Genomic DNA, 16,140 nt, shown 5'->3' with positions numbered 1-16,140 from the left:
AAAAAATAAGCCTCAAACAACTTTGCACGTAGTGGGAACACGTTTCTCTTAGGGATCCTTTGACCATTTTTAAAGGCGGCCACACCCAAATTGGGCGCCCACTCGGCGGACTTCAAATCGGCGATAAGCTGCTTTTTATAAGGTTTTTGGGTCCGCCACCGGCCGGCTGCGAATCAGAATAACCGTCCGGCGGCCCTTGACCCACTGGCGAACGGCTGCGCGCTTGAGAAGTCCTCCGCCGACCGGTGCCCTGCCCGCGCGTGCCCAAAAATCTGCCCGCCGCCTGGCTTGCCCCCGCCTGCCCCACTTGCCCGACGAGCTGCCCGAGCTGCCCGAAGCCCTTTTCTTTAAAACCCCCTATCCCACGACCCTGTAAGATCTCCTTCTCGTGGCCTTCATTTCCAATTCCAAAAGCCTCCAAGGCCACTAGAGACTGTTCTCGTCCAGGCATAAAGTCCAGGCATTCAAACTATTAAGGCTTCATCAAGATTCTCGAAGGAGCTCAAAAGAGCTTGAACACCCACTTCAACAGCTTCAAAGAGGGAGTTCTTTTGAGCATCAAAAGCAAAAACAAAGAGTTATTTCCCCTATCTGTGAAGAGGGGCTTCACCGACGGTGAAGAGGAGCTTCACATTGAAGGGAAATTCCAAAGTACACATTGATCTTGCAACCGAGCACACAAATTTACAAATGAAGTTTTTATCATCAATTGTGCTCGTGTAAAGAGGTAGACACTGGCTAGGAGAGTCTCAGCTAAGACCCCTCTATTAGCACAAATGGGGGACAAGGGAATAGAAAAATTCAATGGGGAGGGATTTCACACTTGGAAAACGAAGTTAAGAGGCTACCTTAATGTTTGTGGTCTGTCATCAGCACTGCCTTAGAGCAACAAGCCAAACCCAATGGAGTGCACACTAGGGCATCTACACTCATAACTAGTGCACAGAATTTGGCCAAAGACGAACAAGCATTGGGAATCATCATCACCTCCTTGCATGGCAACTACATGCATTTCATAGATGAATGTAAGCATGCACATGATGCCTGGCATGTCCTAGAAAGTAATTTTGGAGCTAGGGACAAAAGAAGCAAAGTTAGTCTTAAAAGACAGCTTTACAAAGTTACTATGATTGAAGGGGAGGACATTGCTAGCCTAGTGAATAGGCTTAAGAGCATTGTCACGCAGCTCACTTACATCCAGGTTGAAGTACCAGAAGATGACAAAGTGGCCATACTATTAAGTGCACTTCCACCTTCTAATGACCACTTAGTCAGAATTCTTGAAGAAAAAGAACCAACACCACCATTCCAAGATGTCATCAACTCAATCCAAGCAGAAGAAAGAAAGAAAAGAGGTTCACTCACCTCATCAGGAGGAGTTTTTATTGCAACATCCTCAAGGGGAAGGCATTCGCCATCAACATCGACAAACGGAAGAAAGTGTTATGAATGTGGAAGAATGGGACACGTAGCGAAAGACTGCTACACAAACAAACCTTGCAACAAATGTGGTAGGAAGGGGCACCCTCCTTCTCGGTGCTACTCAAATGGAGGCAGTAGCAGTGGAGAAAGCAGCAGCAATATAAGCAACAACAGAAGCAACGAAGGCAAGAGACCTGACAGAGGATCAACTCACATAGTAGATGACAAAAAGGATGAAGAGGAGAGCAATGTTGTCTTTTATGAAGACCCATTTTGAAGATGCAGGCTCTCTACTTGTAGGCGAGGACTTTTTCCTGTGTGGATTCCATCATCCTATGTGGATATCACCATCCTTTGTGGATTTTTCTTGTGTGGATTTTACCATCCTGTGTGGAATTTGTTTTCTGTGGATATCACCATCCTATGTGGATTTTGTTAGCCTGTGTGGATCACGCATCTTCAGTATCTTGTCATAGTCCAAACCTCAAGGGGAGGATTGTAAAGTGTGAGCTTTGTCCTAAAGTGTGAGTCAAGGAGAGGAGAGTGGATTTATCCCACATACTGTGGAGCAAGGCTGTAGAGATACTTAAAGCTCATTTCATGAATGAATAAACAACAACTCTATTTTGCACTGCATGCTTGTCTATGGTGAGCTTGTGCTAAGCTAAGTCAATACTCAAGATTGTGTTTATGAGTCCAAGCTAATTCTATCTTGGAACCTAATTCACTTGAGTGATAACCTTGCTTACACACACACACTCACGCACGATCCAATTCCTAACACCCCCCCCCCCCCCAACCCCACCTTCTCACTAGGTAAGAGCCCATTTAAGAAGTGTAAGACTACTTTGTCCCCATACATTTTTGAGGGCATAGAGTGTGTCCACCACCCTCTTCTCATTGGCTGGCCTCTAATTAACCTTAGTCCCAAAGGGCCCCTAGAGGGTTCATATTTTTTCTCATGTCATGGAGCTACATCTTTAGAGGAACTTAGGAATTCACTTCTTTCTTGTTCTTTGGATTCCTCCTCTCTTATGGAAGAGAGTCTTCTTTTGGCAGTCTTATCAAGAGGCCTCCTAAACTCTCTCTCCTCTTAAAGAGTCATCTCTTACTATCATTGCAAAGAGAAAGTCATGTACTTGGTTTCATATGACTATACAACATAGGAACCCATATTATTTTTGTCGATAAGTACGGACAAGAATATGAGCCAATACACCCAGGGAATGAAGGAAGAGTGATAACACCAAAATTATTGACACAGGATTTTGAAGAGAAGCAAAAGCCTATGCATACACCTAACAAATCCACAAATCCCTTCTCAGATGACTACAACACCTTGGCGCATACAAATAGACAACCATTGCGAAGGGAAATCCCATAAGCACGAAGTTGTTGGGTAACTTTGGCTTGCAAAGTGGGTTGCCTATAGCTTGATGCAACCTAGTAACAAGATAATTAACAAACATGTGAGCATCATCATTAGCACCTTCATGTGCAAAAATCAAAGTTATCAATGTTCATTCTACTCTCTTGGTTATTGTTAGCCATGCTAATTGTACTATATCTATATCGTAACTCTTGTTCCCCTTTTATTTTTCCATATTAAATGAACAGTTTAATATGAGAAAATCATTTGGTAAAGTTAGATATTATATTTTATGACATTTCTTTTACGTATAATTAATGGAGATTTCTCTTTATCTCTCTCGTTATCAAGCTTTCCATAGCCATGTTAAACCCTCTATTAGCCTTAATCTCTCCTAATCTTTCCCCTCACAATGATATTCTCTCTGAATCTCTCACCTATAGCCTTATACTCGCTTAATCTTAACCATTGATCCTACTTAAACCTATGTAAGGAGTTTAAAGTCCACAGCTCTCAGCTATTCTAAGTTTGCGGGGGCCGTTAATGATTGAAACTCATTACCAAGCGCTTTATCAAGTTTACGTTCTAAGTTTTGAAGATTTCAATTCCCCATCTCTTTAATTGAAAATGAGTCTGCTAGTCCAATTGTCTGGTGTTGTGTGTCTTCCTCTCACACATTTCCCACAACAAGCAGCTCGACGCTGACTCGGCTCACTTTGCGAACCCTTAACACTAGGGCTTTGTGAACATGAGGCACTTTTGTGGCTATAAGCAACTATTTTGTAAATGCTTGTTCTCATGAACCACAAAAATATTCATCAAAACCTTTCAGGGATTTGTTTGCAAGGCATGTAGGGAGCTGAAAAAAATAGAAATAAATAATTTCCTGTAAAATTGCTTTTTTTAAAGAGCCATCTTTTAGGTACAATCGAACAAAAATTGCTCAAAAGTTTTGATATTCCATGTAGAGTCCTTAAAAATCTTCAAAACACGTTGAAACTTTTTTGAAAAATACATGGATATGTATACAATAAGAATCTATGCTTATACTATTTTTAGAAAAAAACTGTTGACTTGTTTTAGACCTCAAAAACATGTATGCTGTTAAATTTAAAAGCCAGTTTTCTCAGGAAAACTAGGATGAAATTGCAGTTAGATGACGACTATATTGCAAAGCCGATCAAAATTTTGGAACAAATAGTGATGACATCTTGTGGGATTGAGTACGAACATACATTTGCTATAGTAGATTTTGGTACTAAGAATTACTATGATGTTATTCTATGAAGACCATTCATGTGCGAGTCAAAGACGGTCCAAGAAAGACATAGCTCCCATATATAGACCACAAAAACTGGTGACGTATAAAGAGTCGACACCGAAGTACAGTGTTTGCGTATTCAGGATGAGATTTGATTAGAGACCTAACCATGAAAAGTGATTCATGCCATACCTTGGAACAAAACAGGGAATCAAGCAATGATTGTTACCATGACACCCTTGAAACCCAAGGGTATGAGGAGCTTAGTGTAGATGATGAGAAATCAGAAAGACATGAAAGTGATCTTGAAACAAAAGTGAAAAATTCTTTGATTTTCCAAACCAAAAACTCAGAACACAACAATGCTATAGGAACAAATGAGCAACAACAGGGATGAGAAAAATTTAATGCCGCATATCGAGAGAAAATGGTCATACTTGAGACTAGTGGGGACTCAAGATTGCACCAAAGACAAAGTAACTGGAAGGGCGACAACACCTTCTCAACCAAATAAACTGAAACCAACAAGAGAACAACCAAAAAGACATCCAAAAGACGCATCAAAGGCACGGGATACTATTCGTGAACCTAAATGGACCAACATTGAATGGAAGAAGAAATACAATGAGCTGAAACAAACATTGAAAGAGCCTTGGAAAATAGTGACAGAAAAAATGAGAAAGAAACAAGGAAAGACGGAAAGTGTATCCTCAAATTACAAATAGTACACTATTCAAGACTGCAAATCATCATTGAACAGTCGATGAGGGAGAAGGCTGAACTAAGAAAATCTTACGATGGGCCTGAGGATGCTAAAAGAATTGATGTAGCAGAACCTAAAGAGGAGCCTAAACTTTCCTACATCTCTACAAATCTATCATCAAAGGAGAAAGAGTTGTTGATTCAAACGCTCAAAGAGTATAAGGATGTGTTTGATTATTCTTATAAGGACTTAAAAAGGGGTTATCCTGCCATCTGTCAGCATACAATTCCATAAATCCTGAAGAAACTTCAAGCAGGCAATGCCCTTACAATGAAACAACTGCCAAGAAAATCAAGGAGGAAATTGACAAACTCGTGGAAGTAGAGTTCATTTACAAATTTGTGCACACTGATTAAGTATCCCCAATTGTGGTGGTATCTAAGAAGAATGCTGAATTGAGAGTGTGCATCAACCTCAAAAAAGTGAATGCAGCTGCTATTCGTGACAAATATCCTCTTCCCATTGTTGATCATGTCTCGGAAAGAGTAGCAAGAAAATGAGCATATAGCATTTTGGATGGATCTTCAGGTTATAATCAGTTGTTGATTAAACTAGAAGATCATCGCAAAACAATTTTTGCAATTGAATGGGGCATTTTTGCTTATTGGGTAATGCCTTTTGGGTTGACAAATGCAACTGCCACCTTCCAAAGAATTAAGGCTCATACTTTCAAAGAATACTTGTGTATCTTTTTAGAAATATATATGGATGATTTATGTGTGCACTCAATATTACGCAAAGACAATATAGATCATCTAAAGAAAGTCTTTGGGAAATATCGTACCTATCCAATTTTCTTGAATCCAGAAAAATCCATTTTCATGGTTAGACATGAGAAGATATTGGGGCATGTTGTGTAAGCAAACAGAATATTCACTGACGTGGACAAGATCAAAGTGATTGTGGATATGTCACCCCCAAATTCATGGGACATTGTGGATACTATAGAAAGCTTATCTACATGTATGCTATAATTGCTAAGCTTCTCTATGGTTTGATTGTAAATTTTGACTGGACAAAAGACTGTGAAAAATAATTTCAGAAGTTGAAGTAATATTTGGTATCAACACCAATTCTTAAGGCATCAGATTGGAGAAAGATATTTCATGTTCATGTAGATGCATCTGCGTTTGCCATTGGATGTGTCTTAGCACAACCTGGCAAAGGAACTATGGATTTTTCAATCTGCTGTGCAAGCTGTCAACTTAACAACGCCAAACAAAACTACACAAATACAAAAAGGGAAGGATTGGACATGGTTTATGCTACTAGCCAAACATCTTTGTTGATCATTAAGCATTTTTATATTTGGTCAACAACCATGCTACACGGTGTCCTGCTGTGATGCGCACATAGTGGGACTACAAGATCTATCTTGCAACTTTTTAGATGATTTTGGCTACAAAAATTTGTCGCAAGACCTCCATGAAGTGTCAAGAGATAGATGTGAGAAGGAGGCCATTAATAGGTAATATGCAACAAATGGCATCCTTGAGATGCTTGCAACCCGAATTTGATGATTTTTTTACACAAGGTTCCAATCCAAATTGGAGAAAGTATATAAAATGGGGTTTGTAGGTTATAAGCAGAAAAATTGCCCCTATTTTTATTTTTTTATTTATAGTCACGATTGAGGAGATATGATCAAAGTGGTGGACCCCAATAGTCTGCCCACATCATGCAAGGACAACCCATTTCAAACTTTGCCAGTTCTTGTTCACACTGGCTCTTCTCTTTCTTGTGTAACCCTTGGGGATTCCCTTCACCTATAAAAGGGGACCTCTTCTTCCTTGAAAATCATTCTTTAGGGAGTGAGAGGATTAATGCCTAATTGTACTTAGCCATAAACATAAGCCTAACCCTACACCTACTTCTTGAGGGAGACTAGCCAATCTTGTAAGCAATTTTTGGAAGATCATCTCTAATGAAAGAAGGACTTGAACTTGGTACATCAATCAAGGCTTGAAGTCCTTCCTCTTCTTCTCTCTCCATCCAAATGCGAATAACTCTCGAAGGGTTTGTCAAGTAAGATGTGTTTTACTTTGAGGTTTTGTTTGTTTCTTGTTGTTTTCTTTTCCATCTCTAATCCAATATATATCTCAAACTTTATCTCCTTCTCTAACCAAATAAATCTCTCTATCCCTTACATTCTTTGCTTATAATCTTTCCAACTATCTTGCTCCATAATCACCTATCTATCTCTACAAAAGCCTCTACCTCTATCTCTAGCTATCGTCTATAACCATATCCTTTTCTATATGCTTATATTATCTTAAATAGCTAAATTCATCAATAAATCCTTTCATCCTACCCTTGATTAGATATAATCAAAGCTTGGATGTTTTCAACTTTGTCTTATTTTGAGAGTTCTATGTGTACATGAGAGGGTGAGAGAGAGTCTTCTATGGTTACACTTCAAGTGTTCACCACCAAACACCAAACTTCATGGAGTGAATCCTTTGCTACCTCATCACAAGCTCTCATAGCCATTATAAGAGGTTGTGTGCACTTGTGGCGTTTCTAGCGACAAAAATACATTGGGTTTTTATACTCCTCGGCGTCGCTAAGACCGTCGCTAATAGCATCGAAAACGTCGCTCTATGAGCGTCGCTATAACCGTCGCTATATGTGTCGGTATAGCCGTCGCTATATAGTGATGCATATATATAGCGATGCTTACAGACTACCTATAGCGACGTTGCAGAGCCTTATATAGCGATGCCCGAGAGCAAATTTTTTTGGGTGAATGCCCTGCCACCCATCAACCATATTGAATGTTTAAATACTAGAGTAAACCTAAATGAATCCAAGATAAGCCCGGATTCACCTTTGAAAGAAAGTGCAAGGTATAGACCGAAAGTAGTCACCCACAAGACAATATAACCATTAACTCCATCATCCACGTTTTGTTTGCAGAATAAAGATACAAAACTGACAAAAGTAAATTGATGAAAGTAAATCGATGAAAATTGTACACATCATAGGCAAAATCACTTGATTGTTAAGCTTTGCAAATGTAATAGTTACAATACCATTGTCATTATTGAGAAAATATACATGGTTTTCCAATAGTTACAAAAAGACGTATACATGTCATCTCATTATACATTCTATGAAAAAAGGAAACTAATGCTATCTAGGTACGGCTAAACTCACATCGTCTAATCAGACATCTCATCGCGTCCAAGCGGCGTATCTGTCGGATTCTGCAGAAAAAAACAGTAAGACTTTCTATAAGTATAAACATATAATTTACAAAACAATACAGCAAATGGAAAAGAGTAAACCCTAATACTAACCATGCCACCTTGAGAACTCAGAATGTCCATCAAGGTGTTTAAGCCCTTTCTGCCTGCGTACTCACGCTCGTACGGTGTGGGGTCACGTCCTGTCATTGACCACTATTCAAAACATACAAAGAATCCATTATGTTAGAATTTAAAAGTACAAATAGATGTAACTATCAAACCTAAAGAGAAATTAAAAAAACTTACAAAATCGGCCGCAAAGGATGTCCACCCACCGCTCCCCTAGTGGTGCTGCGAGCTCCCTGCCTCTACTCGCGCTTTGGCTGCCCCCTTTTGTTGCTTCCACTTGTCAAGATTCTCGCACGCTACTTGCTTCGTATTCTTTAAATCTTCTTTGGCCAACCAATCTGGTATGTTCCACCCATGCTTTATTGCTTTTTGTACTACAGAACGCTTGTGCTTGCAGTATTCGTGCATTTGAACCTTCATCAGGTCTTCATTGAAGCGCTCATCCCGACTTGACATGGGAAACTCGTCATGCAACATGCTGATGAATGTGTCTTTTAATTCACTTGGCACTTCACTCCAGGTGTTTAGTATGTAGTGTCTAAACACCTGAGAGCAAAGACCGTGCATGCGCGCGATCACCTTCTTGCCTTTATCATCCAAGATGATGTCGCCACTGATGTCGACGGAGTACGGCAAGCCCTCTCGCCTGTGACGCGTGAACCTGGGTGTCTCGGCAGGGGTCTCTAGCGGCGTGTCGATGGGGGTATGGAATTCAGGTGTCTCCATTGGAGTCTTGGCCCCGAAGTGAGGAGTGTCGACTGGGGTGACTCTCGGAGGAGTAGGTAGTGGTGTGTAGCCAGGAATGACCGATACCCGCGCAAAACCTAGTGTAGATGGCGATGCCGTGGTTGGTGTGGGGGGTGGACAAAGAAGGGGAAGGTAAAGAGACCCGTCGAACATGAAGCCGTGTTGAGGCATTAGTGGAGGCATCCCCACAACAACCACCGCCACCACCACTAGAGCATCAGTGCCTAGACGAGTGTGAAGATTGTCTCATCGACACCGAAGCTTCGGAACACGCTGAATGCTCCAAAACATAGGGACACACTGAAGGAGTACAACGACGTGATGGTCCTCGAGAGCGATGACGATCCTTGTACGACCTCCTCTGCTCGGGTGACAAAGAAGAAAGAAACTCATCATCATCCATACCTACATTAAAGACATGAACATTTAATCCTAATCTTGAATGGAGAAGAAAACATGGACAAGTAGAGAGAGAGAGAGAGAGAGAGAGAGAGAGAGAGAGAGAGAGAGAGAGAGAGAGAAAGAGAGAGAGAGAGAGAGAGAGAGAGAGAGAGAGAGAGAGGACTCATAAAGGGGGAGGGATCCCTGTGTAGAGAGATTCCTGTGAAGTTCTTGTGAATTTGTCTCTCGTGTGCATTCTATGTATCTTGTAAAAGCACTGCTCTCCGAGTGCGATGGAGAGTGAGGTTGCAATCATGAAGGAGGTGATCCGTCTCTGCTCATAGAGCTGCTCGCCCCTCCACTAGATCTAGTTGATCGGGTGAAAGAGACGCTAAGAAGCAGTAGTGGAGGGGCGAGCAGCTCTATGAGCAGAGACGGATCACCTCCTTCGCAATTGCATCCTCAGTCTCCATTGCACTTGGAGCGCAGTGCTCATCGGCATATTAGACTTTCATGACACACCGATGAGTGTCCATGCTTGTGAGAACATACATGGAGCATACGTATTTGGAGTGGATGCAATGACGATTAAACACAATTTAAATTTCTCAAGTATAGCATATAGACAGGAATGGACTAAAAGCCACATGAATACAATATATATTATAAAATGGAGAAAAATTGTTTAAATACAATGTTTATGGCTTTAAGAGGTCTCTCTCTCATCCTTGCATAGCTCAACATAACTCCCTATATCTATATAGAGCTCTCCGTTTAGGCAGATGTCCTCCGTTTCATTTTATAGATCCTCTGCATGCACCCCATAGAGAGTAGCAACTTGATGCTCGTCTGGCACCACCTCAATGGCTTCTGACTGAGCATCTTCTCCAATCTCCTCTATTGATTCCACTGTGATTGGCACATGGTAGCCCTCATACGTCTGTGCACTACAAGGGGCTACCTCTATGACGTACCACTAGCTAGTTTGATGCAGACTTTGTAGGATGGAATATCACTTGCCAGAGCCACATAACTTACATGAGAGTCCATCTTGTCACCAAATTTGGTGTACTTCCTCCATGTGCTTCCCCAAGTCTATCTTGTGAAAATTTTAAAAAGTCTTTCCCCCAAAGATTGTAGTAGCAAGTCTATCGCGATAGACTAGGTTACTTGGCCAAAAGAGATCCATTTTGCACTTTGATTTGATAATGGTGGTCAATATTCCTTGTTAGCACCCCTCATGAAGTCAAAATCAAAATTTTACATGTCTAATTGTAATAGCAAGTCTATCGCGATAGACTGAGTACTTAGTCATTTTTACAAGTTTTTTGATATTAGTTGACCACAATGGTGTTAGTAGGCTCTCCTAGACACACACATCAAGTTTTAATCAATTTAGAAGAGTGTACTCCCTGTTTGCAGCACTTAGCTGGTCCTGGAGTTGAAGTAGACCACTTAGGTGATGGTCGCCGTTCCTTTTGGTCATTGTATGACTCCGACTGTCTTTTATTTCCTTTTGACCTTCCGTCAAAGCAGTCAGTTGTTGTTTTGGTGTTTACATCACCAAGAACGACCATTTGGACATCTTTCTGGCCTGTTGCTGGCATTTGCCCTAGTGGAAGAGCTTTTTCTTGAGTGGACACATTCTATCTCGTAGTTGACCTCTTTTGGATGTACCTTGTTAAATTTGGTGTCATTTTGTCACTTGGTCGGCCCGTTAGAGTATCGTGATGCTTTGTGCAGTTTCCGTCAGATAGGGACTTTAGGCTCCGTTTTGACGAACTTTTTCATGGTCTAACCATTCAGTCGGTTTGTCGAGGTTATTGGCTTGGTGCCTATGAGTTTCGGCTCATTTTCGATCACCTTGGTTCAGGTGCCCTTTTGCAGGTCCTCTAAAATTATGGTTTTTTGGGCGGCTTCCTTCATGCTTTTCGAGGTCATAGGCTTAATCCCTAAGCTATAGGCATTGTGACTTTCAATTTTGGTTCCATTTGGTGGGCTCTAGGTCTCCCTAACAACCGGTCTACCGTATGTGTGCACAGGTTGTGATTGTGATGCTGGCGAGGTTTTGCGACTAACTGAAGTAAACAACACTTAGAGTCAGTGTTGACGAGCATACCTCTCATATCTGATGTCGATCTGGTGACCATGCGCGATGGATGAGCTCCTGGAAGTCTCAACTGTTGTAGGGAGCTCTCTCTCTCTCTCACAATGGAAAATGACTCAAATGAGAGATTTCTAACCTAGCCTCTCTATATGTAATCGAGACTCCGACACAAAATTTTCCCATCTTTTACCTGTGGCCATAACTTTTTGCGAGATGCGTTTTAGGCTCCCAAATTTCCTGATTTGGACCTCGGTTGCTCCAGTTCTACAATTTTTGTAGATTTCTCCTGTTGGAGGTCCCTTCATGACAGTGGTCATTTTGCCCTATCACCTTTGCAGTCCCTATTTTTTATGTGTCTTCTTTACCTTGCTTTGATCAGGCATCTCTTCTTTTGTGTTTCCATCTGGATTACAAATTTTTTTCTATAATTTTTGCTAGAAAATGGCTAAAATAAAGCAAATAAATCCCAAAATAACCCGAAAATAGCAATTCTAACCTATAAAAATACCAATGAAAAGCAAAACACTTTGTAGCTCACTTTTCTCATGTCTATGTACATTCTCACTCATAATCATCAACCTTGGCCTATTTTTTGCTGTTTTTCGACATTTTTTGGCCAGATTTGACTCTCTTTATAGTATATACACATCCCTAGGGGCTCATGTATGATGATTTGGTCCCCAATTCTGATTAATTATGAGGGCATATTCTTTTTCCCAAAATCACACAATAAAACGCAAAAATGGTTGAAAAATTGATCACAAACATTGCCCTCTAATATATGACATGAGTCCGCATTTGGAATGCCTCCCCCCCTCCTAGTTGGAGTCCTCTTGGACGACAGGGTATCGTCAAGGGTATGTGCTGTGCATGGGTGTGAACTCGTGCTAATGCAGGCCTTGTAATATAGCCCTATATGCATGTGCAGTCAATGCATGTAGAAAGAATTTATGCGGTGTAAGAGGAAGGTATAAGCGATTCGCTTATTGGCATTTGGCGTTGAGGTTTCCTGTGGTAGCTTGAGTTGGCTGGCAGATTTTCTTTGCAAGAAGAAGTTGTAAATCTGCTGCTCTTTGTTTGACTGTTTTCCACTGTTTTTGAATTGGCATATGTGGATCCTTTGAAGTCGATATTGTCGTATATTTTGTTGCATTTTCTGGTGTAACGTTCTTTCTTTTCCCTTTGATGACTTGGGTCTTATAGATCCTTGTAGTTATTGTTGTTGATTCTGCTTGTTTCCTCGTGCTGTTTGCATGATGTGGCTTGACATTGACAGTGTGTTCTTTTGCCCCCTTTTTTATAGGAATTAGGCTGTCTTGCCTTATCCAAACTTTGTATTTCCTCTTTTGATGTAATTGTGCCTCGGCTAGATCTGTACGCCATACCCAAACTTGACTGGTTCCCTGCATGGTTGTTGATTTTTGATAAGACGTTGCTGGACTTGTAAAATCTGTTTGTTGTTGGTCAAATCCTTGCGGTTGTATTGACTCCTGTCTCCTCCTTGACATGTATTGGTTATATGATAAGAAGGGTTTTGAAAAGTTTTCATTTTGGAACAGTGCTTCATTAGTATCCAAATCAATGAATACCCTGTTAGCTTTCATCCATGACACTGCTAAGATACACAACGTTGCTGATCTACTTGGTGGCAGTATATGGAATTTTGTAGTGTACGGGTGTGCCTGCACTGTGATTGGTAATATAATAGACCACAACGTGGTCACCTCATCACCCGATGCTACTTTCAACCGGTGTGTCTTTGGGATCGTCCTCATTGGTCCAAGTTTTTGAAAGAGCTCAAAGCTGATGACACTCATTTTTGCTCCAGTGTCAAGCAATGCATAGATTTCAACTTGTTTTGTGCCTGCATAAGCTTTTATGTAAGGACTACACCACGTATCTTCCAAGTCGTCAATGATGCTATCGTCCTGAGCCCTAAAGTCTGTCATGGTCTTTTCTAATTCTTCCTTTTGTATATCCATTTCTATTGTTCAGAATGTCGGAAGAGGATATTCGTCAGTCATCATTGGGGTGACCATGTTTATTGTCCCGAGAAATTGCTTTCGTTTAGCAATGCATTCCTTAGCTTCTTGTTGTGCTTGTTCCTGAATTCTTTGCTGTTCCTGTCTATAGGCCTTTCCATAATGCAATTGAAACAACATTTCCGGTGTTAAAGGTAGATGATATTTTTTTAAACGACATCCACTAATCCAGTTCGGCATTTCTTTTCCATCTAGAGTCGACAGTTTTACTGCTCCGCTGGACGATATTTCCTCAACTAAATAAGGCCCCATTCCCCGTTTCTTTAGCTTTTTGGCATGCTATTTAAGTGTGTATACTAAGACATAGTCGCCCGTTTTAAAGTCCTTGTTCTTGACATGTTTGTCAAAAAACTCTTTCTGTTGTCTTTTTTTTGCATATATGGTTGCTACAGCATTGAGTCGTAACTCATCTAATTTTTCAAGGTCCTCTAACTGTTCTGACAGTTCATGCCCCGTGCAGTCCAATTGTGTGGCTACCCTTAGTGTGCGAATCAAAAAGTCAATAGGCAATATTGCATTTAACCCATATACCATATTAAATGGTGTAGCATTGAGTGTTGTTTTATATGCAACTCGATAAGCCCACAATGCCGAATAGAGCATCTGATCCCAATCTGTTCTTGTTTCACTAACCAGTTTCGTAAGAACTCTGCACAATATTTTGTTGGTCGCTTCCGCTTGGCCATTGGCTTGTGGATGATAGATTTGCGATGAATTACCATAAACTCATTTAAGAGATGTTGGATAACTTCATTTACAAAGTGTGTCCCTCTATCACTCACCAGCTCGATTGGAAGGCCATAACATGTAAACACATATTCATATAAGAATTGTGCCGTGGTTCTAGCGTTTGCTTTCGTTGTGGCTTTTGCTTCCACCCATTTGGTCATGTAATCCGTGGCCACTATGATATATTGTGCTTGTGAACGATACGCTGGTGGAGTGATAGGACCAACAAAGTCCAATCCCCATTTAGCGAATGCTCGAGCACTCATCATTGGTCTTAAAGGCATTTCGTCTCTTTTAACTGGTACCCTAGTGCGTTGACATTCATCACACCTTTTCACGAATTCTGCTGCATCTTGAATCATGGTTGGCCACCATATACCTACAACCATAATGATTTTTACGATTCTCTCTACTGAAAAATGATCGCCTGCTATGCCTGCATGAGCTTGTTCCAATAATGGAAATTAGTCATTTTCATGAGGAACTAACCTCAGCTGGTCATCAGTTCCTCTTTTATACAATTGGTCACTAATGAGGGTATACCTATTCGCTTCGATTTGTAAATCCTTTTGTCTTGCTTTAGACCAGTCTCCTGGCAGCTCCTTATTAGTCAAATATTCCACAATAGCATGACTCCATGCGGGTGCTACTATCACTTGGTATAATGTGGCATAATCCACAGCAGTATTAGATGTGCAAAAGTTGCATTTCTTGATGTAATTAGCTTCATCGCCTGCCATTCCTGGCCAATACACTCCAAGTCTTCTTAATTGTTCATACATCATTTGATTTCCTCTATGGAATCCCCCTGTTTGTGTATGGGCCTCCTCTAGATACGCTTCGTACTCCTTTGGGCCTATACACAACCTTAGAATCCCATCGTTTCCATGATGGTACATTCTTCCCGCAAGCATTGTGTAATTTCGTGCTTGTCTAATGTCTTCCACTGTGTGTTTGTCGTCAAGATTCATTCCATACGTCAGCAACGCAATAATTTGCTCTGACCATTTCGGTACCATCTCTATATTAAACAAGTATGCGCCTGGGAGATCATCATCTACCCCAGTAGCTTTTTCGCCATGTAGTAATCGAGAAAGGTGGTCTGCTCTTTGATGAGTTTTTCCTTTCTTAATTACTACCGTAAAATCAAACTCCAGCAACACAATGAACCATCTTACAATTCGTCCCGTGTTACAAGGTTTGTTTACTAAGTACAAGAGTGCTTGATGATCCACAAAGAATGTGAATTTGTTCGCGAGTAAGTAATGTCAAAATTTCTTTACCGCATATATCATACCCAATCCTTCTCTTTCAGTGGTAGTATAATTCTTTTCTGCACTGTTGAGTTGTCTACTAGCATAACTAACTGGAAAATCTGTATTACCCTCCCCTGGTTGTGCTAATATACAGCCTATTGCAAATGCCGAAGCATCTACATGTACATGGAAGATCTTTGACCAATCTGGTGCTTTTAGAATTGGTGAAGATACTAGTGCATCTTTTAGTTTCTGGAATGACTCCTCACATTCATTGGTCCAAATGAAGAGCGTGATTAGACTATACAAGGGTTTTGCTATTACAGCGTACATGTAGATAAAACGTCGGTAGTATCCACAATGTCCCATAAATGATTGTACCTCTCGTATAGTGTTTGGTCTTGGCAATTCTATGATCACCTTTACCTTGTCGTCATGAGTGGTAATTCCATTAGCTGATACTATGTGGCCTAAGATTTTACCTTGTCGTACCATGAATACACATTTTTCTGGGTTGAGGCAAATCCTATACGTTCTGCATTTTTCGAATACCTTTCTAAGATGATCTATATGGTCTTCTCTGAATAGAGAATAGACACACAAGTCGTCCATGTAAATATCCAAAATATTCTCAAGTATTCTTTAAAAGCATGTGTCATTAATCTTTGAAATGTGGTTGGAGCATTGGTCAATCCAAATGGCATTACTCTAAATGCATATATGCCCCATTTTGTTGCAAACGCCAT

This window comes from Adiantum capillus-veneris, chromosome 6 (genome assembly GCF_014529385.1).
Source record: "Adiantum capillus-veneris isolate H3 chromosome 6, ASM1452938v2, whole genome shotgun sequence".
Lineage (NCBI taxonomy): Eukaryota > Viridiplantae > Streptophyta > Polypodiopsida > Polypodiales > Pteridaceae > Adiantum > Adiantum capillus-veneris.
This window is presented reverse-complemented; position numbering follows the sequence as displayed.